The 26,802-nt window shown below is 36.7% G+C and overlaps 1 protein-coding gene across 7 annotated transcripts in view; it reads right to left on the bottom strand.

The window, feature by feature from the left end:
• Positions 1-15,421, bottom strand: part of GOLGB1 (golgin B1) — a 90,743-nt gene extending 75,322 nt beyond the window's left edge. For all 7 annotated transcript variants that reach the window (XR_007155830.1, XM_047876098.1, XM_047876099.1 and 4 more), the window contains exon 1: positions 15,294-15,421. The gene's annotated coding sequence lies outside the window, so the exon portion shown is untranslated. The remainder of the gene's footprint in view (positions 1-15,293) is intronic.
• Between the last annotated feature and the right edge of the window lie 11,381 nt (positions 15,422-26,802).

Here is a 26,802-nt window from a genome sequence, read left to right as displayed (position 1 = left end):
GTGTTCCATTCTAATTGCTTCTTTTAGTCTTCATTTCCTTATGAGGGCTCCAGTGTCACTTAAAATTTATACTAAATAAATCTGTATGCTTTCCCTGTTAATCTGTCCTATGTATATTTAATTCTCCATCCAAAAACCTTAACAGGAAAGAGGTAAAATAATGCTGCCATACAGAAGCTATAAGACTGTGACAGATAAACCAAGAGAACCACAAAAGAGCCAGTGGGTATTCACTGGAAAATGTGCTGAGCCAATTAAAGAACAGCAGCTGAAAGAGGGAGGTATATCCATACTCCAACACACATAAGAGCAAGGAGCCTGCAAGATTTAAAATGACTAAAGAGTCTGGGTCCCATGAACTCTCAAAACTGAAGAGTCATGGCTCTCTTTCAGAACAGGGCCTCTAGTAAGAGCAGAACCAAAATGCATCAAAACTGAGTCAACAGACAACAAAGGAAGATCCAGATAAAGAGTGAGCTGGGGGTAGTAGAAAAGGAGTCAGGAAATCTCAGAAATCCAATGGCCACATATTTGAACCAATATTGGAAAACAATGTAAGAGGGAACTCTGTGAAGTTAGAAAGGCTATCCAAAATAAATGTCCTTCTAAAAGTTTAGCAACATTAAATTAACACAAAAATGAGCACCTGAAAAGTAACACAATCTCCATACAAAGTCATTTTAAGAAAAATAGCAGAATAATATCCATACAGAAAATGGAAGCATGTCAAAGAGTCATGCTCAAAATAACTCAAAATTACAACCTACTAAATCAACTAAAATGATGTAAGACATGAAAAGCCATACGTCAGAAATTGAAATACCCATAAAGGCAGCAAGAGAAGAAAGGAACAAATGAACCACACAACAGTCAGAAAACTATTAATAAAATGGCAATAGTAAATTCTTTCAAAAATTACTTTAAATATAATTGGATTAAATTATACAATCAAAAGACATGGAGTGGCTGAATGGATTTAAAAAACAAAATCCAACTATATGCTGCATACAAGAGACTCACTTTGGCTCTAAGGTTACACAGAGACTGAAAGTGAAGAGATGGAAAAAGATATTCCATGCAAATGGTAACCAAAAGAAAGCAAAGGTGACTAATAAAAGACAAAATAAACTTTTAATTAAAAATTGTAATGACAGGCAGAGAAAAGGTCAATGGTAAAGGGGTCAATGATAAATGGGTCAATTCATCAAGAGGATATAATACTTGTAAATATATATACACCCAGTATCAGAAAGCTAAATATATTAAGCAAATGTTCGCAGAACTGAAGGCAGAAATAGACAGCAATACAAATGGTGGTAGACTTCAATTCCCTTACAACAGATATGTCATCCAGACAGAAAAGCAATAAAAGCATAAGAAAGCAATAAGAAAACAATGTACTTGAACTACACATTAAATTAAATGGACCTTACAGACATATACATAACATAACAAAAGCAGCAAAATACACATTCATTTCAAGCGCACATAGAACACTATCTAGGATATAGATCATATATTGGGCCACAAAATAAGTCTTTACAAATTTAAGAATATTGAAATCATATTGAGTATTATTTCTGATGACAATGGTATGAAACTAAAAATCAAAGAGAGAGAGAAACAAGAAACAAACTCTTAACTACAGAGAACTGATGGTTACCAGAGGGGATATGGTGGAAGATGGGTTAAATAAGTGATGGGGATTAGGGAGTGCACTTGTGATGAGCACCAGGTGATGTATGTAATTGCTGAATCACCATATTGTACACCTGAAACTAATACAAGACTGTATGATCACCAACTGGAATTAAATTTAAAGAAAAAAAAAACATTAAAAGAAGAAATAAAATTACTTTTAATATGCAAAAAATAGCAAGAAGAAAACTGGAAAATCCACAAATACGTGGAAATTAAACAATATGCTCCTGAATCAATGGGTCAAAGAAGAAATCACAAAGGAAATAAAAAATTATATTGAGACAAATGAAAATGGAAACATGGCATATCCATGGAAACTTAATGAGACACAGCAAAAGCAGTTTTAAGAGGAAAGTTTGTGGAGATAGCCTCCTACATTAAGAAAAAAGAAAGATCACAAACAATGTAACTTGACACTTCAAGGATCTAGAGAAAGAAAAACTAAGGTGAAAGCAGAAGGAAGGAAATAAATAATTATCAAAGCAGGAATAAAGGAAATGGAGACTCAAAAAAACAATAGAAAACACCAATAAAACTAAGTTTTTCAATGTAACTGGTTTTTTGAAAAGATAAACAAAATTGACAAACGTTTAGCTAGACTAAGAAAAGAGACATTCAAATGAATAAAATCATAAGTGAAGGAGGAGACACTACAACTGAGAATACAGTAATATAAGGGATCTTAAGAGACTACCATGAATAACTATATGCAAAAAAATTGGATAACTTGGAAGACACAGATGAATTCCTAGAAACATACAACTTACCAAGAATGAATCATGAGAAACAAAATCTGAACAAACCAATAACATAAAGAGATTGACCCAAAAACCTCTCAACAAAGAAATGCCCAGAACTTGATGGCTTCACTAGTAAACTCTAAAAAAAATGCTGAAAGAAGAATTAATGCTAATCCTTCTCAAACTAGTCTAAAAAAAACTGAAGGAGAGGAAACACTTTCAAATTCATTTTATGAGGACAGTATTACCTGGATACTGAATCCAGACAAGGACACAACAAGGAAATTATAGGCCAGTATCCCTGATGAAATAGATGCAATAATCCTCAACAAAATACCAGCATACTCAATTCAACATCACATTAAAAGGATCATTCACCATGTCAGGTAGGATTTATTCCTAAGATACAAGGATGGTTCAATATCCACAAATCAATAAATGTGATATACTAAATTAACAGAAGGAATGATAAATATCACATAATCATCTCAATAGATGGAGAATAAGCATTAAAAAAATTCAACATCCTTTCATGATAAAAACTCTCAACCGAGTAAGTACAGAAGGAATGTACCTCAGTATAATAAGGCCATATACAAGCCCACAGTTATATCATACTCAATGGTAAAAAGCTACAAGCATTTCCTCTAAAATCAGAAAGAAGATAAAGATGCCCATTCTCACCACATCTATTCAATATAGTACTGGAAGTCCTAGCCAGATCAATGAGGCAAGGAAAAGAAATAATAGGCACCCAAATCAGAAAGCAGCAAAATTTTCTTTTTGCAGATAACATGGCCTTACATATAAGAAACCCTAAAGATTTCACCAAAAAATTATTACAACCAGGGTGCTGGGGTGGCTCAGTCAGTTAAGCGTCTGACTTCAGCTCACGTCATGATCTCACAGTTCATGGGTTCCAGCGAGTCCCGTGTGGGGCTCTGTGCTAAAAGCTCAGAGCCTGGAGCCTGCTTCAGATCCTGGGTCTCCCTCTCTCTCTGCCCCTCCCCCTCTAGTGCTCTGTCTCTCTCAAAAATAAATAAAAAAACATTTAAAAAACTTTTAAAAATTATTACAACTAACAAACTAATTCAATAAAGTTTCAGGATATAAAATCAGTATACAAAAATTATGTTTCTCTGTACCAACAACAAACTATCCCCTCAAAATTAAGAAAATAAAGCCATTTATAATAGCATTTTAAAAAATAAAATACTTAGGAATAAATTTAACATTGTATATATAAACCACATCTTCTTTATCCATTTATCAGTTGATGGACATTTAGGCTCTTTCCATAATTTGGCTATTGTTGAAAGAGGATCTTGAGAAACTTAAGAGGGAGGGAAAGGGGAAAAAAAGTTACAGAGAGGGAGGGAGGCAAACCATAAGAGGCTCTTAAGTACAGAGAACAAATTGAAGGTTGATGTGGGGTGGGGGAGAGGGGAAAGTGGGTGATGGACATTGAGGAGGGCACTTGCTGGGATGAGCACTGGGTGTTGTATGGAAGCCAACTGGACAATAAATTATATTTTTTTTAAAAAGGAATAAATTTAACAAAGGATGTGAAAGACTTGTATACTGAAAATTATAAGACATTGATGAAAGGAACTGAGAAGACACAAATAAATGGAAAGGTATCCCATGTTCACAGACTTGAAAAACATTATTAAAAGCCTATACCACTCAAAGCAATCTACAGATTCAATACTATGCCTATCAAAATTCCAATGCCTTTTTCCACAGAAATTAAAAAAAGAAAAATCTAAATCATATGGAACCACAAAAGATCTAGAATGGCCAAAGCAATCTTGAGCAAGAATAAAGCTGGCGGCATAACACTTTTGCTTTCAAAACAGAACATAAAGCTATAACAATTGAAACATTAAGATACTTGCAGAAAACAGTCATACAGACCTCTAGAACAGTATAAAGAGCCCAGGAATAAATCCATACATTTACATCGAACTGATGTTCAAAAAAGGTGCCAAGAATTCACAATGGGGAAAGGATAGGCCCTATTTTAATAGTGGTGCTGAGAAAACTGGTATCCACATGCAGAAGAATGAAACTGGACCCTATCTCATACTGCACACAAAAATCAACTCAAACTGTATTAAAGACTTAAACACAAGACCTAAAACTGTAGAACTAGCGAAGAAAGCAGAGGGGAAAAGCTTCTTAACATTGGTCTTGACAATAATTTCTTGAATACGACCTCAAAAGTACACACAACAAAAGCAAAAATAGACAAATGAGATTGCATCAAACTAAAATGCTGCACAGCAAAGGAAACAACAGAATAAAGAGACAACCTACAAAACAGGAAAAAATATTTGCAAACCATACATCTGATAAAGGATTAATATCCAAAATATATGTGAGAAATTCAAACAATTCAATAGCAAGAAATAATCTGATTTTAAAATGGGCAACGGAACTGGACAGATATTTCTCCAAAGAAGACATACAAATGGGCAAGTTGTATGAAAAAAAATGCTCAACACCAATAATCATCAGGGAAATACAAATTAAAACCACAATATCAGGTGGGAGGATGACCTTAACGGATTATGGGCATTAAGGAGGGCACTTGTTGGGATAAGCACCAGGTGTTATATGTAGGTGATGAATCACTAAATTCTACTCCTGAAACCAATACTACACTATACGTTAACTAACTTGAATTTAAATTTTAAACACACACACACACACACACACACACACACACACACACACACACACTATCACCTCATACCTGTTAGAATGGCTATTTTCAAAAAAACAATGGATAACAAGTGTTGGCCAGGATGTGGAGAAAAAGGAACCCTTGTACACTGTTGGTAAGAATATTAATTGATACAGCTATTACACAAAAAGGTCTGGAGGTTCCTCAAAAAATTTAAAAATAGAACTACCATATGACCCAGGAATGCCACTTTTAGGTATATATCCAAAGGAAATGAAAGCAGTATCTTAAAGAGATATCTGAAATCCCATGTTCATTGCAGCATTACTCACAAATAGCTAAAATATAGAATCAACCTAAGTGTCTACCGACACATGAACAGATAAAGAAAATGTGGTGTGTGTGTGTGTGTGTGTGTGTGTGTGTGTGTATATATATATATATATATATATAATTCTGCCCTAAAAAAATAATGAAATCCTGTCATTTACAAGAACATGGATGGACCTAGAGGACATTATACTATGTGAAATGAAACCAGGTACAGAAAGACAAATATTGCATGATTTCACTTATGCACAGAATCTAAAAAAGTCAAACTTGTAGAAGCAGACAGTAAAACAGTGGTTGCCAAGGAAAAGTGGGTAAGGGAAATAAAGAGATATTTGTTAAAGGATACAAACTTTCAGTTATGCAGAATGAATAAATTCTGGAGATCTAATGTACAGCATGGTGACTACAGTTAATAACACTGTATTGAGGGGCACTTGAGTGGCTCAGTTGATTAAGCATCCAACTCTTGATATTGGCTCAGGTCATGACCTTGCATTCGTGTGACTGAGCCCCACATTGGGCTCCATGCTGAGCATGGAGCCTGCTTGACACTCATTCTCTCTCTCTCCCTGTCTCTCTCAAAAAAAACAAACATTTTTTTTAAAACTCTGTATTGGGGCACCTGGGTGGTTCAAGTGAACCTCCACATAGAGCTCTCTGCTGTCAGCACAGGGCCTGCTTCAGATCTTCTGTCTTCCTCTTTCTTGGCCCCTCCTCAGCTTGCTCACTCTTTCCCTCTCAAAAATAAATAAATATTTTTTAAAAAACCCACTGTACTGTACACCTGAAATTTGCTAACAGAGTACATCTTAAATGTTCTCACTACACACACAAAATGGTAATTATGTGAGGTGATGGGTACTTTCCATATTTCAATTAGCTTGATTGAGGTCATCATTTAACATGTCTATGTATAGCAGAATATTACATTGTGTACTTTAGACATGTACATTTTTGTCAATTATGCCTCAATAAAGCTCAAAAATAACAATGACAATATCTATTTCCAATATTAACATTTTGTTAACAAAAATTAATAGCTAACTATAATTGATACATTTTTATACACCAACTAAGAGCACACCAGAGCACAAATAGTTAAGTATATGATAGAGATATGTATCATATTTACTTTTATAAAAGAAAGATTAAACTTGATAGGTTGTTCTATGATGCAAACTTGGCTGAACACATGTATAGGTTTTCTTCGATTTGAAATAAATTAAAACAAATGTATTTATCAATTTACCTTCCCCAGTAGAAAAACCCAAAACTGAAGAGGAAACTCAAGAAATAATTGAAAAGTTTTAAAAATCATTTTGGAAATGAGATAAAACTAAAACAAACAAAAAATACCCAGGAAAATGAACATTCATAAGTCATGCCTTAAGGAAAAAACAAAGTTAAGATAAAGGATAATTTTATAAATCAAAAAGAAATTACCTGTAAACTAAACATGCAACTACCTTATGACCCAGCAATTTTACTCTTAGGCATTTGTCTCAGACAAATGAAATCTTAAATTCACGCAATAACCTGTACATGGATGTTCATAGTAGCTTCAGTTGTAAGAGCCCCAAACTGTAATCAGCAAAGAAGTCCTTTGACAAGAAAATGGTTAAACAAACTGTGGTATATACATACCATAGAACACTACACAGCAATCAAAAGGAACAAACCAATAATTTCGATGACTCTCCTGCTGAATGAAAAAAAAGCCAATTTTCCAAAAGTTACATACTATATAATCCTACACCTATATAATATTTTTGAAGTCACAAAATTTTAGAAATGGAAGACAGATCAGTGGTTGCCCATGCTTATGGAGGGTTTGGAAGCAGAAAGGCAGGAGGTGGCTGAAGTTATAAAAAAGCAACAGAAAGTGTTCTTGTGTTGGAACTATTTGCTATCTTAACTGTAGCAGTGGATACGTGAACCTAGATAGGTGATAAAGTTGTATAGAACTTACACACACACACATATAAAGGTGGGAGTGTATTAATGTTAGTATCCTGGTTGTGATATTACACAATAGTTTTATAAAATTTTAAACTTTGAGGGAAAAAGACAAAGTGTACAAGGGATCTTTCTGTATTATTTCATTACAAGTGCATATGACTCTACACTTATCTCAATTTTTAAAAAGAAAGAAAAAGGAATGAACTAAATACAATGTGATGTCCTATAATTTGATCCCGGAACAGAAAAAAGGACATTAATGTTGAAACTAATGAAATTAAAAGAAAGTATGGAGGTTAGTTATGAATCATCACTGGTTTCTTAGTTTTGACAAATTCACTTTGTCAGGAGTATAGTTGACTCTAAACTGTCTACATATTTTCTATAGTAAACCTAAAATTATTCCTAATAATTTTTTTATTTAAGTTTGTTTATTATTTATTTAGTGGGGGGAGGCACATGTGTGAGTAGGGGAGGGGCATACAGAAAGGGAGACAGAGACGTCCAAGCAGGCTCCACACTGTCAGTGCAGAGCCCGACTTGGGGCTCGATCTAATGACCCCAAGATCATGACCTGAGCTGAAACCAAGAGCCAGACGCTTAACCAACTGAGCCACCCAGGCATCCCAATAAAAATTTTTTTATTCTTAAAAAATTTTTTGAAGGTAATCAATACAAAGGGAACCAGAAGAAAGTGATAAAGATTGATGATAAGCACTGTGGACAATCAAATTCCTTGCAGAAGAAAACCAAAGTTTCTGTAACCAAAGTTACAGAAAAGACACAAAAAGCTAAAACTGAAGAGCATTTAACTGAAATTTTAAATTTTGAACTTTGAAGCTACATATTGAAAGAGTCTACCATGTAGCAGGGATTATCAACCCATAATGACCAAGAAGACATTCTAGTAAAACTAATGGACTTAAAAATAATCTTTAAGATTTAGGTCAAAAGATCATGTGACTTGTCTAATTATAATAATAATAATAATAATAATAATAATATCAGACTTTTTATAATGTTTTTGCCAGGAAAAATATCTGAGAGTTCCACATTTGAGATATTCAGGGAAAGAAAATGTGAGCCAAGGATTTTATTTTCAGCAAAAATGACCTTCATTTTTGATATAAAAAACACAGAGGGAATGTTAAAAGCATGCAAGAAAATTCATGAAAAATTTTCCCACAAACATTTCCTAAGGCACCTACTAAAGAGAAAGCTTGAGATGACCAAAATGATTAAAGAAACATCATCATAAAGACTGGTGGTAAGCACTAAATATATAGTTATTTGTAGAACACTGATATGGAGAGAACATAATATTAAATAATTACATGCTCTAACAATATATAGGGCTACCATGAAGAAAACCTGGGAAGAATGTGAATCATATATGCAAAAAAAAAAAAAACCCTTTAGAACTATTTTCAATAACCAACATTAGTGGTGACTGTATTAGTATTATTATTCCTTGACAAGTACCACATGTACCATGTGGAATTAAAGTGTAATAACTGAGCAATTAACAGGCGTAGTAATTCTATCATATTTTCAATGTGAAAAAAGGTAATACAGGTGTAAAACAGAAGAAATTAAGAACCTCAAGATAAAAACTGATCTTGGATTTGAGCTGAAAGCATCAGTATAAACTTACAAGGCATTTTACCTCAGTACATCTATTTTCCTAGCTTTGTCCACTGAAAAGGCTTAAAAATAATGATAAACTGAGAGGCAATGAACATCTCTAGTGCTAGATTGGGGTCTTGCAATACTATTTTCCATTAAGAAATTTTTTAAGTAGGAGAGCTTCTTAGAGAAATGGCTAATTCCTGTTCTGAAATAGGAAATGTACACAATAAGCCTAAAACATCTTGTCATACAAATAGCAAGGAAGCAATCAAAGGCTAACTAGAGTCATGTCAAAAGGACCTGGGGGAAAAAAAAACCAATATGTGATCCAGTTTTATAATCCAGAAACAGGGATTTATTATGGTCTTTTAAAATTTCTGTCAGTATTTTTTTTATAATTTTAATAGTACAGGGTTTACACATACTTTGTTGAATTTATCCCTATGTATTTAAATTTTTTATTCTACTCTAATATTGTTTTACTATTATTTTCCAAATAGTTGCTCTACATACAAATATAATTTATGCTTCCATATTGACCTTGTATCATGTGACCTTGTTAAATGTACCCATTAGTTCTATGTGGTTTTTGATAGATTTTTCTTTGTAAATTTAGTATACACAATGATATCTTCATTAATAAAAGTGAATTTCATTTTTTTCCTAAAAAAACAAAACAAAACAACAACAACAAAAAAAAAAGGACCCAGGATCCAAATTGAGAAGGTTCTCACAGGCCAAAGGAACAAGTGAGTTTCTAAGAAGAATATCAATTGCAATGGATTGAAACCCACCAAAAATACTTCAATCCACAAGTTCATATTAAACTCATCAGGTAAACTAAGTATCTTGAAAACTAACAAAGTCAAGGATTTATCTTGACTTTTCTGTTTGAACTTTACCATTCAGGAACCAAATAGTAGATAAGGGGATCCATATCCATATAAAATATTTCAGCTAACAAATGAAAACAAAATGGTAGAACTGGAATATTTAGTCTACTATTTTGCAACTCCTTATGAATTCATGGATGTAGACATTGAACATCAATAGCTGATAACAACAAAAAGAACAAAACCAGATATAGGAACCTTCTGATGAAAGACTCTATCACCATCTATAGTCTTGACAAAGAGATCAAACCTCAGTCTGGTGAAGCTTCTGGATCCAGCTGCCAATTTGTAGAAAATGCAAAGGATACAGGAATATGCTGAATTGCCCCATGAAAGTGAAATTCTCAGAGTGTGGGAAACTCCACAGGCAAAAAGTCTAAGTTCTTCAACAAAAATTATAAGGAAAGGACTTAAGAGACACTGAGTTAAAAAGGGGGGAATGGAGGGAAAAGATTCCCATTTGGGTGATAAAACCATAGAGAAACCACAAGGAAGTGATTACTGTGAAAGGAAGGAGAGAGCAAATGGAGGAGTTTCTCAGATGACTGACAAAGCTAGATTTCTTGACCTCACAGTTATGATAAGAATGCTTACCTCCTAATAATTCATCAAGCTCTATGTCTTTTGGTGTGTGTGTTTTTTTCTTCTTGAGTTTTATTTTACAATAAAAAGGTCTTTTAAAAAATCAATTAACAGTTAGAGCCATCTATAACAGAGTTATTCAACTTAACCCCTGGCTTGGTCACACACCATGACCTATAAATACCTCAATCACTGGACACTTCCCATCATTTTCACTTCAGATTCTCAAACCAATCCTCAACCCACCTCTATCATAGTCCTTCTGTTCGTACTCACACTTTCTGCTCTAACTAGCTTGGATTCTACTGCTTGCTTCTGCTACTACCTTTAGGGCTAAATAGAAAGTACTGAGATTTCAGACATTGTGGCAACATTCCCATTTTAGAACCATAGGACCTTTAGAGAAATGTAAAACGTGTTATCATCTGTGGCCAAACGTATGCACACATGTATACCGAAGGTGGTATGCCCTAAATCAAATCTTTTGTATATCACCATTAGCCAAGAAGACTGTGAGGGATATGTAATTTCTATTGGGAAAGTTGTTGTTTTTTTTTTTTTTTCCCAAATATACAATTAAAATCCCAAATGTTTTCTCAAACTCTCCCCACCATTGGTATCCACCACTGCCATGCATGAGATTTTGATTCATCCTCCTGAGAAGAGTGTGTCTCCACCAGCAGCCTACTGAAAATTACTGCACATGAAGATACATACAAATGAACAAAGGATCATGATAATATTGTTGGAAATAATTATTGAGCAATATGTACTTTATACAAATTTCTCTATAATTCTCACAAAATCTGCAAGATCAGTATCATTATCATTGCCATTTTAAGATAAAGAAAACTGACACTCAAGAGAAATGAATACATTTCAAAGTATCTCTACTAAAAAAGCATTACTGAATAAGATAAAAAGCTCTTCAAAGGAAAAATAGGTTACTTTCCTCACATAACCATTCAAAAATATGTACATTTTAAGAAAGGAAAGATCAGTATAAAGGATGTACCATTTCAGGTCAAAGTAAAAGGAGTTTCTCATAGATTGATACAATAATCGGACAGGTCCATGAGAAAGGAAGTAGTGGAACAAGCACCAAATTGGGAGCCAGGAACTGAGCCTTCAGTTCTGGCTCCAACACAAAGAGGCTGTACTATGCTGGGTAAGTTACCTTACAGTTTCCTCATCTTCAAGTGAAGAAGACTGACAAATATTCTAATGCCCAGTACTATGACTCCATGATTCAAGAGTGATTTGTATGGCTGTCAACATAAAAGGAAAATGTGGAAATGTAATTGGGAAGGGTATCTCAGGCACAGTTAAGTGCTTTATGTAGTTGAAAGGTTGAGAACTTGAGGGCAAAAGAGACAAAGTAGTCATGCTTAAGCCAAATGAAGAAAAGATGGATCTACCCCTCTGTTTAGGCTCACTGTAGGACAGAAATGGACAAATGGGGGAAAATATTCATATTCACTGTAATAAATTCATGTAAGGAATATGTGTGACTGCTGGGACAAAAAATGCTCTTGCTATTGTTTTATAAAGCACCAGAATTATGAGTAGCAATTTGGGAAAAGAAAAAAAAAAATCAGGCTTCATGCCAAGGCCAGCCTTCAATAAAACAGGCAAATAAAACAATCTTTCAAGTCAATGCTAGCTACACCTTCCACAAACACTGCCACAGGATCTCAAAACTCGTCTGTTGAGGTGGCACTAGAAAGTTAATAAGTATTATTTTTGCAAAGTCTTCACTGCTTGCTATAAATAATTATTTTCAAAGTACCTACTTGGCATGGAGCATAATGCCAGGAGCCACAAAAACATAAAAAGAAATATAAGTAATGTCCCTAACCACAGAAAACTTAATAAAAAATGCATGGGAAAATTAAAAAAAAAAAAAAAAACAATTGAAGATAGTGCATGCCTGGGTACACATCTGCTTTGGAATTTAAATCACATTTTCCCACAGAAAATGGTGAGATCTCCAAGTCACTCCTCAAATTTATTTAAAGTGTACTTGGTTGAGCCTGGGTAGTTTTCCTTAATTCCTTAATTCTCAAAGTGATTTTCAATTGGTTTGAGGAACTGAGAGGAAATGGTGCTATACAGCTGGAAAAAACATATCCAATATTATGATATAACTTTACAATTACAAAATGAAAAGCTAATTTTCATGACACAAAAAAATGTTTTCATTAACAAATTTAGAAATGGTAGATATAATTTATATAAGCAGTACTATGCACTAAGTATTATTTCAATAGCTTTACATATAAAAACTTATATATCCTCATTACTTTACTTTTTTATTATTAAAACAACCCCAACAAGGAGGTACTATCAATATCCCCAGTTTTAAGGTTTGTAAACTACAACATAAGAGAGATTATATATTTTAACTAATCACAGAGCACCATAAAGCTTCTTGGCTGATGGAGATATACAAAAAAGAATCTATTTTGTGAGTAACCTCATCACCCAACATTCATCACTGGGGCTGAAATTAGGGCTGGGGCCATGAGAGCACTCATATACTTATATATTCACTACAGCAGTGTTTGTGATGCCTAATAAATACAATCCAATGTCCATCAATAGGGAACACACTAAGTACATTTTGACATTTCTACAAGGACATGCTGTATAGCCTTTTAAAAGAATGAGGTACTTTAATACTTATGGATAGAAAAAAATATCTTATAGTATCAAGAGGCAAAAGAAAGGTATAGAATAGTATGTGTATCATGACTCCACTTGTGGGAAAGAAATAGGAGGGGATACATATTAGGTAAGTGCTTGAGTCTGATCAGAAAGTTTCTTAAGAAGAAACAAATTATTTACAATGCTTACTTCTGGGAAGTAGGGAATGAGAAAAAGGCCAGTAGATAGGGGAGAAAGAGATTTTTGTTTTTATATTATACCCTTTTGTATTGAATTTCAACTTACCTAAAGTACATATTGCTGATTTTTACATGGCTGAATTAAAAATATAGTATTAGAGAGCCTAACCTCCTTTTATATAGTGGTTCCTAACAACAGACTGGTATGTGACGATCAGTGGTGAGATGTGTTCCAAAGAATTTATTCCTAACAGTATTTAACCAAGAAAAGTTTATGAATGATTATTTTTATAAATGGATAAAATCGACATCCTTTTAATTAATCCATTAATGCAAAAGGGAAAAAGATAGGGGGGCCTTTAAGACGCAAGCAGAGGGAAAAAGGATCGCCTAAAGAGGATTTCTAGGAGGTCCCATTCCAGAAGAATGGAGGACCTCAAAAAAAAAAAAAAAAAAAAAAAAAAGTTTTCTCCATCCAGTCTGTAGATCCTTAGAAATGTAAACAGCCTTCTTGCAAAATAAACAAACTTTATAATGGTCCCCAAATTGGGTTAGGAGTGTCCTGGAGAGTAGGCAAGATTTTTTTTTCATCCTTTTAAACACGTTTTTGTATATGTTTACTGTGCTATGCATATGGTATCCATAACAAATATAACATATTTGGAACATGCTTGTTCAAAAACGTTCTACTGATAGGGTGTGTAAAAATGTTTAGGAACTACTGATGTGGTCAAACGAAGTTAATGCAGTGAAGAGGAAAGCATTTAAGTAAAAGTACATGGTCAAGGGATGAAAAGTAAAAGTTGTGAAACTGTCAGTGTATAATGGTTGCAACTTTTTAGTTCTCTTCAACTTCTTCCTATATCTATTCCATGACCAAATCCTGCCATTTCCAGGTTAATGTTTACTGGGTTTGACCATTCATAGTCATTCTGACCATGCAAATTTTAATTACTTCGTGTTTCTGGAAAGGCCTCCAAGCCTGTCTGTAAGGAGTTCTCCACTGCCATCTTGCAAAAAGAACCGTAAGGTTCTTTAAGAGTTCAGAAAGCTTCCAACTATCGCCAAAAGTGAAAGTACTTATCCAGTGATTTTAAATATCTCTGTCCTACACTTAAACTGTCCTTTCCCCACAGACCAAATGGAACTCTTAAAATAAGTCGGACAAATATACTCCTCATTTGTCAAGGAACTCACTCTCCTCTTCGCACTCCCACACACCACTCCCCTTAAGCAGATAAATATCCTCCACAGCACCAAATCTTCTTTTTCCTCCAGAACTTTCTTCAGGATTCTCTTTCTCTAACAGTATGTCTACCCCTGATTCCTGGGATTTTAGTGCTGAAGGCGTCGCAAAGATTATTCCTCTCTCCAAATCTCACCAGCAACTCATTAGCAGGATCTTTTGCCAGGTCCCTTTTTGCATTTTATCTCCACCGTTTCTGTGATCTCCGCCCTCAAGAGCTTTCATTCCTTTGGGTCCCGCTTCCCTTTCCGGAAACTAAGTTTAGAACCTGAGCGCAGGGGCCAGACAGGTTTTCTCCGACGTCAGCTACTGCGAACCCAGGGCGGCCTGAACAGGCCGCTCAGGGAACAAGGCCGAGAGGACAGGGCTGACCCGAGAGCCCTCTCCGTCGCTCCGGGAGAAGAAACGTCCTGGGGAGGGAGCAGACCGCGCATATGTGCCCCGAGGCCGCACAGTGAGACCCCCAAAGCCCTTCCAAAGGGCCAGCTGGCATGTGGGCAACTAGAACTAGGCCTGGTAGGTGAAGGGAGGCGTGTGTAGGGCTGGATCCAGGACGGAATAGGAAGAGGAGGGGCAGGGAGGGGACCCGAGTGTGGCCGCTTCGGCAGCCCCTGCGGAGGGGTGACCGTTAAAAGACTCAAAGAAGGGAGGAGTTGGGGAGTATCCCTCACTCACCTGGAAGAGGCTGCGGCCGGAGGCGCCAGCTGCCCCCCTCCCAAATTTAAGCCACGTCAGCTCGGGAATCCCGTACGCGACACCTACCACCGCCGCGCCCCGTCAAGGGACTCAACCACTCGCAGTTGGGACGGAAGATGGGATTAGGACAAGAACCAATCAGAGCTGTTGGCAGAGCGTTACCAGGGAGACCAGGCACGCCTTGTTTGTAACTAACCCATCAACAATGACGGAAACCAATCAACATTAGGAAATTCTCCTCTTCCTCAAAGAAAGAGCCAATGGTCTCTAACGAATGGAGGGGGGGGCGGAGTCAGACGTGAGCAAGTGTTCCGGAAGAAGATCTGCGGAAAACCGGAAATGCCCGGAGGGCGGGCGTTCTGGGGAGGGTCAGGTGTTAACGCTGTGAAATGGGTGGGCCACTTGGCCCGAGGTCTTCTGTGGTGTTGATGGTGACTGACCCACGCTATGGCTTGGGTTTTTGCGTAGTCCGGTACTGCGGATACCAGCTGTGACAGGATTGTTGAATGAGCTGTGAGAAGGGAGTGGGGATGTGGGTTTTACTCTTAGAATCATAAAATAGTAAGAGTCGGAAAGTAGGTCGTCTAATATGATCTTTTCATTTTATTGATGAAAAATGAGACCCGGATTAAAGTGAGTCACCCAAAGACAAGTAACAATTTACTGATAGAACTTGGATAGAACCTGGCGGCTTTATGAAAGAGAATCAGAGATATCTCGACGTGAGTGAGAGAAGAGTGAATACTGTTAGGAAAGTGCCTCTTAAGTGGCACTTGAGCTGGCACTTCAGCGAGAGGTGAGATTTGAGGACTCAGGTCTGGAAGTGAGAAGCTCCAACAGTAGTCACCCAAATCATGCGTGCTCTCCTTAAGCTTCTAAGGAAAGGGGGGAAAGCCAGCTCCCTTGATTTCAGGAAGTCTCTTGACAGCAAGACTATTAGTTTGAATTTATTGCTAGCCCACTATATGAATCCTCACCTTAACTCACGTAACTCGTTCAGGTTCAAACATCAGCTCACTAAGGGCTTTGCTGGCTACTCACCTTTCATAGCAGTCTCCTGCATGTACTTTACCCCTTCTCTGCTTATTTTTTCCCTAAACCCTTTGTTGTCTTTGTTTTTTCTCTTCTCTGTAAATGTTTACTTCCAAAAGACAGGAATTTTTGTCTCTTTTGATCTCAGCTGTATCTCCAGGTCCAAGAACAGTATGCAGTAGGGCACTCAGTATCTTTTGAATCAGTGAAGTACATATGATTGTCGCCATTTTTCATTGGACACGTTAAGGCTTAAAAGGATTAAGTAATTTGCATAAATTCACATATTGAGGGGCAGAACCAGGATTTGAAGTAGCTATCAAATGCCAAAGCTGTGTTATTTCATCAGTACATTATATTCTCATTTTCCCTGACTGCCCACCCAGCAAAGCCTGGATCAGTGCAACCACCAGTCTTCACTCCTACCTTTTGGAGCACAGAATGGTGCAGAAGAAAATTTGACCTCAGGGAGGTGGTTACTTCTACACATTCAGTTTCCAATTTCACTCCATCTTCAGCACTCTCCTGAATCTTTAGTGTGTATTCAGCTTCCTTTCTCATTTCCACAACAGTTATTGGAACTTTTAACACCCTCCTCACATTCCTGGCAGATGAACTTGCTTCTGTCTCAGAGAAAATAGAAACCATCTGCTTGGAGTGCTATTGAGTTACTCCCTTGCACATTGTCTTTCTCCATACTTTCTTGCTTCCACATTCAGCCTTAGAAAAGACCTTCTAGTTTTAATGTCATGAAACTTTCTTATAGGAGAAAAAATTAGAAAATTGTATAGTAGGTCTTCTTAGGGCTCTGCCCTTCATTCTTGGGTCAGTACAGACTGGCCATTCAGTGAGAATTACAGTGAACTCTAGGGAAATGAAAGAATAATACTGGGTGGAGGTTAAAGAGCTAAACTGAGGTTTTATTTCAAAGGGCACTGAAAGACTGGATATAATTTAGAATGCAATTTAATGGAAACAGTTCAGGCCCTGAGATCAAGGTAATAAAAGATAATTAGGAGTTGACCCATCGGATAAGAGGGTAGAGAGCAGTGGAGGCAGATGGAGCAGCATGTGCATGGACTGTTTAAGGAACGACATGAGTACTACGAACAGGTAGACAAAGAGTAGGTCATGATGTGGTGTGTGCTATTTTATGATAAGGGATATTGTTCTGAACTCAGGGACTGCAGAAGTCTATAATCACTCAGTTGTCCCTTAAAGAGTGACCATTCCTCAATTAATAGTGTGGTGAGGAAAAGTTGGGAGGCAAGAAATGTCACATCCTGTCTGATTTACAATTGCCCAATTCCCTGTTGGCTTCTTTGTTCCAGTCCTTTCCCCTTATTCTCTCTCACCATCCCTTATGCGAAATGCAAACTTATCCTAAAACTTTCATACAGATTTATTTATTAATGTCTTCTTCATACCTAACATAATCTTCAACAGAGTACATGTTCAATAAATAATTGTTAAGTGAACAAGTGTTTAAATTTACAAGAGTCTGATGTATAACTATGCCAATAAATCTTAAAATCAGAGAAATAAAAATAATTTCTTGATAAATAGAAACTTTGATGTATAAATAAATACACAAAAAATATAAAATCACACAATTACATCAATGCAGAAAAAAATGACAAAATTCAACAGTGATTCATGCAAAAAAAAACAAACAAAAAACCCTGAGAAAACTAGGAATAGAAGGGAATTGCCTGAATCTGATAAAGAATATCTACAAAAAGCCCACAGCTAACATTATTCTAACTGGTGAAAATGAAATGTTTTTCCCCCTAAGATTGGGAATAAGGCAAGGGCATCCTCTCTCACCATTCCTATTCAACATTGTACTGGAATTCCTAACTAATGTAAGACAAGATACACAGATTGGGAAGAAAGAAATAAAATATTTTGTTTGCAGAACATGATTTTATATGTAGAAAATCCCTAATAAACTAAGAAACAAACAAACAAAAAAAGCAACAACAAAAAAAAACCACACCTGGAACTAATAAGCAATTATAGTAAGGTTGCAGTATAAACAGTTAATGTACAAAAATCAATTGTTTTTCTTACAATAACAATGTACAATTGGAATTTAAAATTAAAAACACAATGCTATTTATATTAGCACCAAAAGAAAGAAAGAAAGACCTAGGCATAGACCTAACAAACATGTACAGGAGCTTTATGAGACAAACCATAAAATTCTGATGAAAGAAATAAAACAGCTAGGTAAATAGAAATATTTCATGTTCATGGATAAGAAGTTATTTTGTGACTATCAAAAAAAAATGAATTCTAAAGTTTATATGGAAATGAAAACCTGGATTAACCACAGAATAGAGAATAAAGAAGAAGGAGAGGTTGGATGAGATGTTGGTGGGAAAAGAAGGAGGAAGACAAAGTTGGAGGACTGATATTAGCTGCCTTCAAGGCTTACTGTAAAGCTATAGTCATTAAGATGGTGTGGTAATGGAGAAAGATCAATAGAACAGAATAGAGAGCCCCAAAATAGACCCACACAAGTATAGCCAACTGAGATTTGATGAAGGAGCAAGGGTAATTTTGTGGAGAAATGTCTTTTCAACAGGTGGTGCTGGAACAACTAGACACCCATATGCAAAAAAAAAAAAAAAAAAAAAAAAAAGAATGTAGACACAGACTTCTACCTTTCACAAAAATTAACACAAATGGATAACAGACCTAAATGTAAAATGCAAAGCTATAAAAATTCCAGTATTAAAAGAAAATCTAGATGACTTTGGATTTGGCAATGACTTTTTTTTAAGTTTATTTATTTATTTTGAGAGAGATCACATGCATGCATGGGGGAGGGGCAGAGAGAGAGGGAGAGAGAATCCCAAGCAGTCTCCTCACTGTCAGTGCAAAGCCTGATGCGGGGCTTGATCCAATGAACTGTGAGATCATGACCTGAGCCAAAACCAAGAGTCAGATGTTTACCTGACTGAGCCACCCAGATACCCATGGCAATGACTTTTTAGATACACCACCAAAAGCATGATCCATGGGTGTGTGTGTCTGTGTGTCTGTCTGTGTGTTGGCAGGGGTGGGGGGCTGATATGATAAGTTGGACTTGATTAAAATGAAAAACTTCTGAAGGGCTCTGCTAAGAGAATGAAAAGGGAAACCACAGACTGGGAGAAATACTTGCAGAACACCTATGTGATAAAGGACTGGTATCCAAAATATACAAAGAACTCCTAAAACTCAACAATAAAAAAAATCCAACTAAAAAGTAAGCAAAAGATCTAAACAGACACCTCACAAAGGAAATATACATATGGAAAATAAGCATATAAAAAGATGCTGAACATCATATGTCAGTAGGGAATTGCAAATTAAAATAATACTGAGCACCACACACTTATTAAAAAGGCAAAAACTCAAAGCACTGGCAACATCAAATGCTGGCAAGGATGTGGAGCAGCATAAACTCTCATTCACTGATGGTGGGGATTCAAAATTGTACAGCCACTTTGGAAGACAATTAGGCCGTTTCTTACAAAGCTAAATGTTGACTTACCACACTATCCAGCAAACACACTCCTAGGTATTTACTCATATTGGTGAAAACTTACATCTACACAAAAACTTGCATATAAATGTTTATAGAAGCTTTATTTATCATTTCCAAAACCTAGAAATAACCAAGATGTCCTTCAATAGGTGAGCGGATAAACTGTGGTACATCCATACAATGGAATATCATTCAATGATAAAAAGAAACAAGCTATCAAGCCACAAAAAGACATGGAGGGAATTTAAATGTGTATTGCTAAGTGAAAGAAGCCAATCTAAAAAGGCTGTATACTGTATGATCCAACAATATGACAACCTAAAAAAGCCAAAACTATAGAAATAGTAAAAAGATCAGTTGTTGGCGGGGGTTTTGAGGGGCATGGAGGAATTAACAGGTGGAGTACGGGGGATTTTTTAAGACAGTGAAACTATTCTGTATGACACTGTAATGGTGGATACTTGACATTCACTTGTCAAAACCCATAGAACTATATAACACAAAGAATGAACTTTAAACTGTACACTTCAGTTAATGATGTATCAACATTGGTTCATCAGCTACAACAAAGGTACCACATTAATGCAAAATGTTAATAAAAGGAGAAACTGTTAGGTGATAGGAAGATGGAGGTGTGAGTAGATGAAACTGTATAGCTACTCAATTTTTTCTGTGAATCTAAAATTACTAAAAACATAAAGAAGTGTGTGTGTACGTGTACATATATTATCAAATTTGACTTTTTAAAAAAAGTAGAAAAACCTGACAGGCCATTACCATAGAGAAAAATTGAGAAGTCGTTCATTTTTCTTCAAATAAGTATACTTTTCAGCCCAGATAGTTTTACAGGCAAATGCTTTTAGGACTTTCAATGAAGAGATATTTGCTATGGTAGATAATCTACACAGAGTATAGAAATGGGATGCTTCCCAGCTGATTTTTAGAAGATCTTGCCATTTGTGGCAACATGAATGGACCTAGAGGGTATCATGCTAAGTGAAAAAAGAGAAAGATATATACCATATGATTTCACTTTTATGTGGAATCTAAAAAACAAAATAAATGAACAATGAAACAAAAAGCAGAAAAAGACCCACAAATACAGAAAACAAACTGTATTTGTAAATGATTTCCAGAGGAGAGGGGATGGGAAGAGATGGGAAAAATAGATGAAGGGACTGGGAGGCACAGGCTTCCAGTTATGGAATGAATTAGCCACAGGAATAAAAGACACAGCATAGGGAATATAGTCAATGATACTGTAATAGAGTTGTATGGTGGCTACACTTGTGGTGAGCATAGCATAACATATAGAGAAGTTGAATCACTATGTTGTATACCTGAAACTAATGTAACATTCTGTGTCAACTATACTTCAGTTTAAAAAAATCTTGGGGCACCTGGGTGGCTCAGTCGGTTAAGCGTCTGACTTCGGCTCAGGTCATGATCTCACGTCTGTGAGTTCGAGCCCCGCGTCGGGCTCTGTGCTGACTGCTCAGAGCCTGGAGCCTGTTTCTGATTCTGTGTCTCCCTCTCTCTCTGACCCTCCCCCGTTCATGCTCTGTCTCTCTCTGTCTCAAAAATAAATAAACGTTAAAAAAAAAAATTTGAAAAACCTTGCATAATCCAGTTAACTAAGGCTTTTAAAAAGTCTCTAATTATGATTATCTTTGTTATTACGACTTCTCTTTCTCCATATTTATTCTAGCTGAAGCTACTATTTACAGAAGTAGAAGTACTATATGACAGGCTATTTTCAAGGAAGTTTCATGGGGCCTTTGAAGAGAAAGAGGGTCAAAGCCAGGGCGGGCAATCAAGTGGTGGTCCCATAGCAAGACCACTGGAACTAATAGCCCAGTTAGAGCCATAGAGCCAGGGCAGCCCTTCCAGAGTCCAACATGAGCTGGTGTTTGGAACACATCCCCTGCAGTCTCTCCAAGAGCTTCTTTCTGATTGAGGTCAATCAGTAAGAGAATGTTGCTGAGTACCACTGCAGCTGTTTAGGGCTGAGGCACTCAGCAGCCTGCATCAACAGCTGAAACAGTTCCTTGATAATGTGCAGACCTCTCACATAGCCAGTCTCTGTGAGTTATATTTAAATACATTCATCAAATAAAATTCTCATTAATAAGGATGCCCTAGGGGTGAAGTAAAGTCTAAATTATGAGATTTGAATTTTGTATGAAAATATCTGTTTATACCTGCCCCACAGAGCACTTATTGATTATTTTCTCCCTACAACAGCAAAAATCCCAGAAGGATCCAGAGTGTACCACACACCCATACTCAAAACCTTAAGGAAATACAATTCCTCTGAATTTCCTGGCACTCATAGGTTATGAGTCCTGGGTGTCTCCTCTGGGAAATACACATATACCTGTCCATACTTCAGTGTCCATTTTTTGAGTAGGGTCAGCCTGCCTGCAGACTGAATGTGAAGCAGATGGAACTGGTGTCCCACCTATGGTGAGGACAGAAGGACTGTTCCTCTGTGAATTGTTTAGGCTCTGTTCTGGTATCCCAAGGAGGCAAATATGACATGGGGTAGATTTCAGATCATTTGTCTCCATAACACTGTTGGTGGTCATTCTTTACAAAACCTAATTCCTAGCAACAGATGCCATAGATGGCTCTCTATGGGAATGAGGACTTTTGTTTCCTGACTTTTCTGGGAATGTTAGCACTCCTGATTAGGCACTAGACCCTGTGGAAACTGAGCTGGCTTTAGGAAAACTGAGACCAGATCTGATGGCTTTTGTTTTGTCCTTTTATACTCCTTAAAACTCCTTAAAACTTGGAATGTACAGCAGCCCTTATTTTGTATTTTCTTGCCTAGATCCAGGCTCTGGTTCCCACAGGTCTTTGCATATCATCTATCTTTGATGATTGAAAGGATTGAGATTTGGGGATCTATTCTGTCTGTGGAGCTGCAGGTGCCCCCTTGCTTCTGCTGGATGAGCTCCGGGATGGGGAGCAAGGATGGCAGGTTGGGTCTTGGAAGGACTGTTAGTGTGGAATGAGCTGATGTTATGCTTCCAGTCTTCTCAGAGACATTAGAAATGCCTGAGGGATGCAGAAGCTTGCCAATTTCTTTTCCTACCTTGATGTTAAGGCCCCAATGCCTGTCTTTCAGTTCTACCTAAGTATCTTCAAGCAGCACCAGTTTGCCCAAAGGTGGGCAGGAATAAGCAGCAACCTTTGCTCATGGAAGAGCAGAAAAGCTAAAGAGGCTAGGCATCCTTACCCAGGAGATGGCAAAGTTGTCTCCCAGCCATACTCTGGCTACAAGCTGCTCCTTTGACAACTGAAGTGATCACTGTTAAAACTCCTATTGTGTCTGCAGGGGCTAGAGATACTAGAGCTATTTGACTCAAAGCCCTGAATAGGCCAGACTCCAGGAGAATTGATTGAGTCCTCTTTTAACTTTAAGAGTCTTCCCCACAGAATCAGTAGGCTCTGGATACTTCATGGAACATGTGCCAGGCAGAAAAACCTTGGAATTCATGGTAGGCAAGGGCGGGGAATGGCTCAGACAAGTGGGCTTGTCTCCACAGGGGAGGAAGTCATGGTATTTTGTAGAGGAGAAGCAGCATTCATGCCATAAGAACTCAGATACCATTTCTATATGAATCATTATTGGGTATTTACAAATATATGAGGAAGTCATAGAGGAGGAAATGGTGACTTTCTTATCCTGAGGCACCCAAAGCCAAGGGCATGAGGAATCTCAAATCAAAGTGGAGAAAATTCCTCCTAGGAATTCCTCCTGGGAGGAATTTTCTAGTAATTCCTAGGAGGAATTACTCAACACTGATTCAATGAATATTTACTAAGTACAGACCATGTGCCAGACACTGGTATGGCTTATTTTTTTTAAGTTTATTTATTTATTTTTAGAGGAGATAGGGGCAGGAAGAGAGAGAGAGAGAGAGAGAGAGAGAGAGAGAGAGAGAATCCCAAGCAGATTCCACGCTATCAGTGCAGAGCCTGACATGGGGCTGGAACTCACGAATTGTGAGATCATGATCTAAGCCAAAATCAAGTGTTAGCCCCTTAATGGACTGAGCCACCCAGGTACCCCGGTGTGGCATTTTTTTTTTTTTATCTAGGATATAAGGATAAATTCTAGGCCTCTAAGCAAGCTTTGTGATGTGGACTTCTCCAGGCCTCAATTTGAAGAATTTTCTTATCATGTATTTTAAGGGATATGGCAGGGCCCTCTTTTGGAGAACTCCCAAATACTATAAAATTTCCTCAGGACACAGCTATATTTATGAATTAATATGTTAGCACAAAGAAGCCACTGGAACTCAAGTTGCATATCAAAGTGACATCTCTGAGAAGTTTCCTAGGTGCTTTCAAGAATTCTTCTCACTAAAGCCTACCCTCACCAATATTCCTAACCAAAAGCATCGCTAAGATTAACAAAGTCACCCTAGCATTGCTGATATAACTAATAAATGTGAAGATTCACAAATAGAGCACTTACTGAGAATATTTATGGACTTGCTAATTATCTCTAAATTGTCCTAGTTGTGTCCTTCTCAATAAACTCCCCTTGATTTTATCAGAATATTTCTTAATAACTAGGAGATTTTTTCCATTTACTACTTTACAGAACTAAGCACACCATTTAGGAACGTGTATTCAATCTGGAGCCAAAACCAAGTTACTAAGAAGTTTTGTATAAATAGCAATTAACACGTTCTTCTCTGATCCCTAAAGGAAATGCAGCCCTAGCCTCTGTATCCTGCCTTATTTCTCAGTCCTCAGGATTACCAAACTTCTCACTCACTTTCCTCACATACATTTTAATTAGGCTGACAGGCACAAGAACTAAAGACTGATTAATATGAATGAAGGATTTGGCTGCATAATTTATAGACCCAGTAACAAGACACCTTACAGGACTCCTGTGGGGACACAGGTGTTGAGCCTCTGCTCTCTGGGAGAGTCCTCCATTAAGATATTGAGTTTCTTTTTATGCCTGTGTAGTGCTGAGAGTTGCACATTCTAGAGAGTTTTCCCCAACTCTCTTGTCTTCTCTGTGTTATATGGGGATTCTATGAAACTAACTTATTCATTCCATATTTATTACTTTAATTTTGTTTATTTTTATTAATCTTTCCATTCTGCTTATTATTTAGTCTTGAGAATGTATCACATGAAAATCCAGAGCACTTAAAATTGCTTGGCTCTCCTAAGGGCAGGGAAAGCCCATGTGTGCTAAATAATCTACAATCAAATTGTTACTGAGTGCCTCCTTCATAATAAATTGGTTGAATAGATGGTATTTTTTTCATTCCCTCTACCTAGAACAGTCCCGTTCTATTCCAACTGGTCAGTTCATTCTTTATTTCACTTCAAGGGGCTTCTTCTGGTCATCTCCCAGACTAAGTTAGGGACTCTCATATACACATCACTCCCTACAAAATTATCATCCTCACACCTTAATTCATTTACTTGCTTTAATGAGTGTAGATTATTTATCTCTATGTAAGTTCCATTACCAGGGACTGTATCTGTCTTTTGCATCTAGCACAGTCTCTTTTGGTATTTACTTATAGGTATTCATTGAAGGAATAGCTGCATCTTAGGGTTAAACATCTGACGTAATAGACACTTGGCCAAATACTGATAACTCAGTTATTTAACAATTAACTAATCGAGCACCTCAAATTGCATAATGCAGAGTGGAGAGACAAAAAAAATATATGGGGCACCATCCCAGCTCTTAAGAGGGATTAGATTTTCCATAAAGTAGATGGGCCATTTTCATGCATAGTTTCTTTTGAAAGTTCTGGTTTTTAATGTCTGGCTTCCAACGGGGGAAAAAGAAAAAATGAAGGGAGGGTAAAAAGGGGCACCATCCCTTTAAACCCCTTCATCCAGAAGGGAAGGGCTTACAAAAATGGGGACAGATGTAACAACAATGGCCACTCTGTTCTTTGTCTGCATATCTGTAATTGGAAGCTGCAATCATTGATCAAAGTACAGATCACCAGTATTTGGAGGACAGGGTCCATTTTGCCCACCCTGGCTCTGGCAAATTGTATGCTCCAGAAATGTGCAAAGCTACCTTCCAGGGTGCTGAGGGAGGGAGCAAAGGTGGAGGGAAGGGTAACTGCTATTGTGCTTAGAGCTGAAATTGACTAAAATTAACTGCAATTTACCTGCCAAACCTTTACCTAGAAGTTGCAAGCCTTCCATGTATTTCAGAGTTCCAAAATAGTTACATTACATATATTCTGCCAGGGCAATTGTCTAGGTGAGAGGACAGATTCCTGAGCCTTACTTACTACTCCACTATCTTAGAATCCTCTATATACAAGAGGAATATATATATTCTTAAGGAACAGCTAGTTCATAATATTTCTGAAAAATTTAACATCAGCTTTGGTAAAAAAACAGTAAGGGAAGACTCCAACAAACTATTTCCCTTGATGTTTACCATATTCAAATTAAAACATAAATATTAAAAATACTTATTTAATGATGCAGTAAAAAGCAATAATAATAAATTGCTACATGTTAACATTAAAAAAATATTTTTATAAAAGTAAGTATTTTTTCCCAACAAAAGTTTTGAAGAAAAGGGGGGTACATTATTAAACTTTTGCAAAGCTCTTTAATATCTGGCTTAAGAGAAGACAATCAGATTCTCATATCTGCTTCTATATTCAATCTGTTAGGATGTTGCTTTGCCCAAAGTATTTGAAGAAAATACAGCCTCACACAGACAGGTAATTAAAATACAAAAACATTTTAAGAGCCTTTTCGGAAAATTGTAGATATTCTTCTTTCTACGCCAAAACTCACCAAGTAGTAGTTTCTCAGCCCTGGTTGCAAATTAGAATCACTCAAAGGGCTTTTAAAATATACTGATGGTTGGTACCCACCCTAGGGTAATTAAATTAT

Source organism: Prionailurus viverrinus, chromosome C2, assembly GCF_022837055.1.
Source record: "Prionailurus viverrinus isolate Anna chromosome C2, UM_Priviv_1.0, whole genome shotgun sequence".
NCBI classification, from domain to species: Eukaryota; Metazoa; Chordata; class Mammalia; order Carnivora; family Felidae; genus Prionailurus; species Prionailurus viverrinus.
The sequence above is the reverse complement of the archived record's forward strand: the minus strand, read 5'-3'. Positions and strand labels throughout refer to the sequence as shown.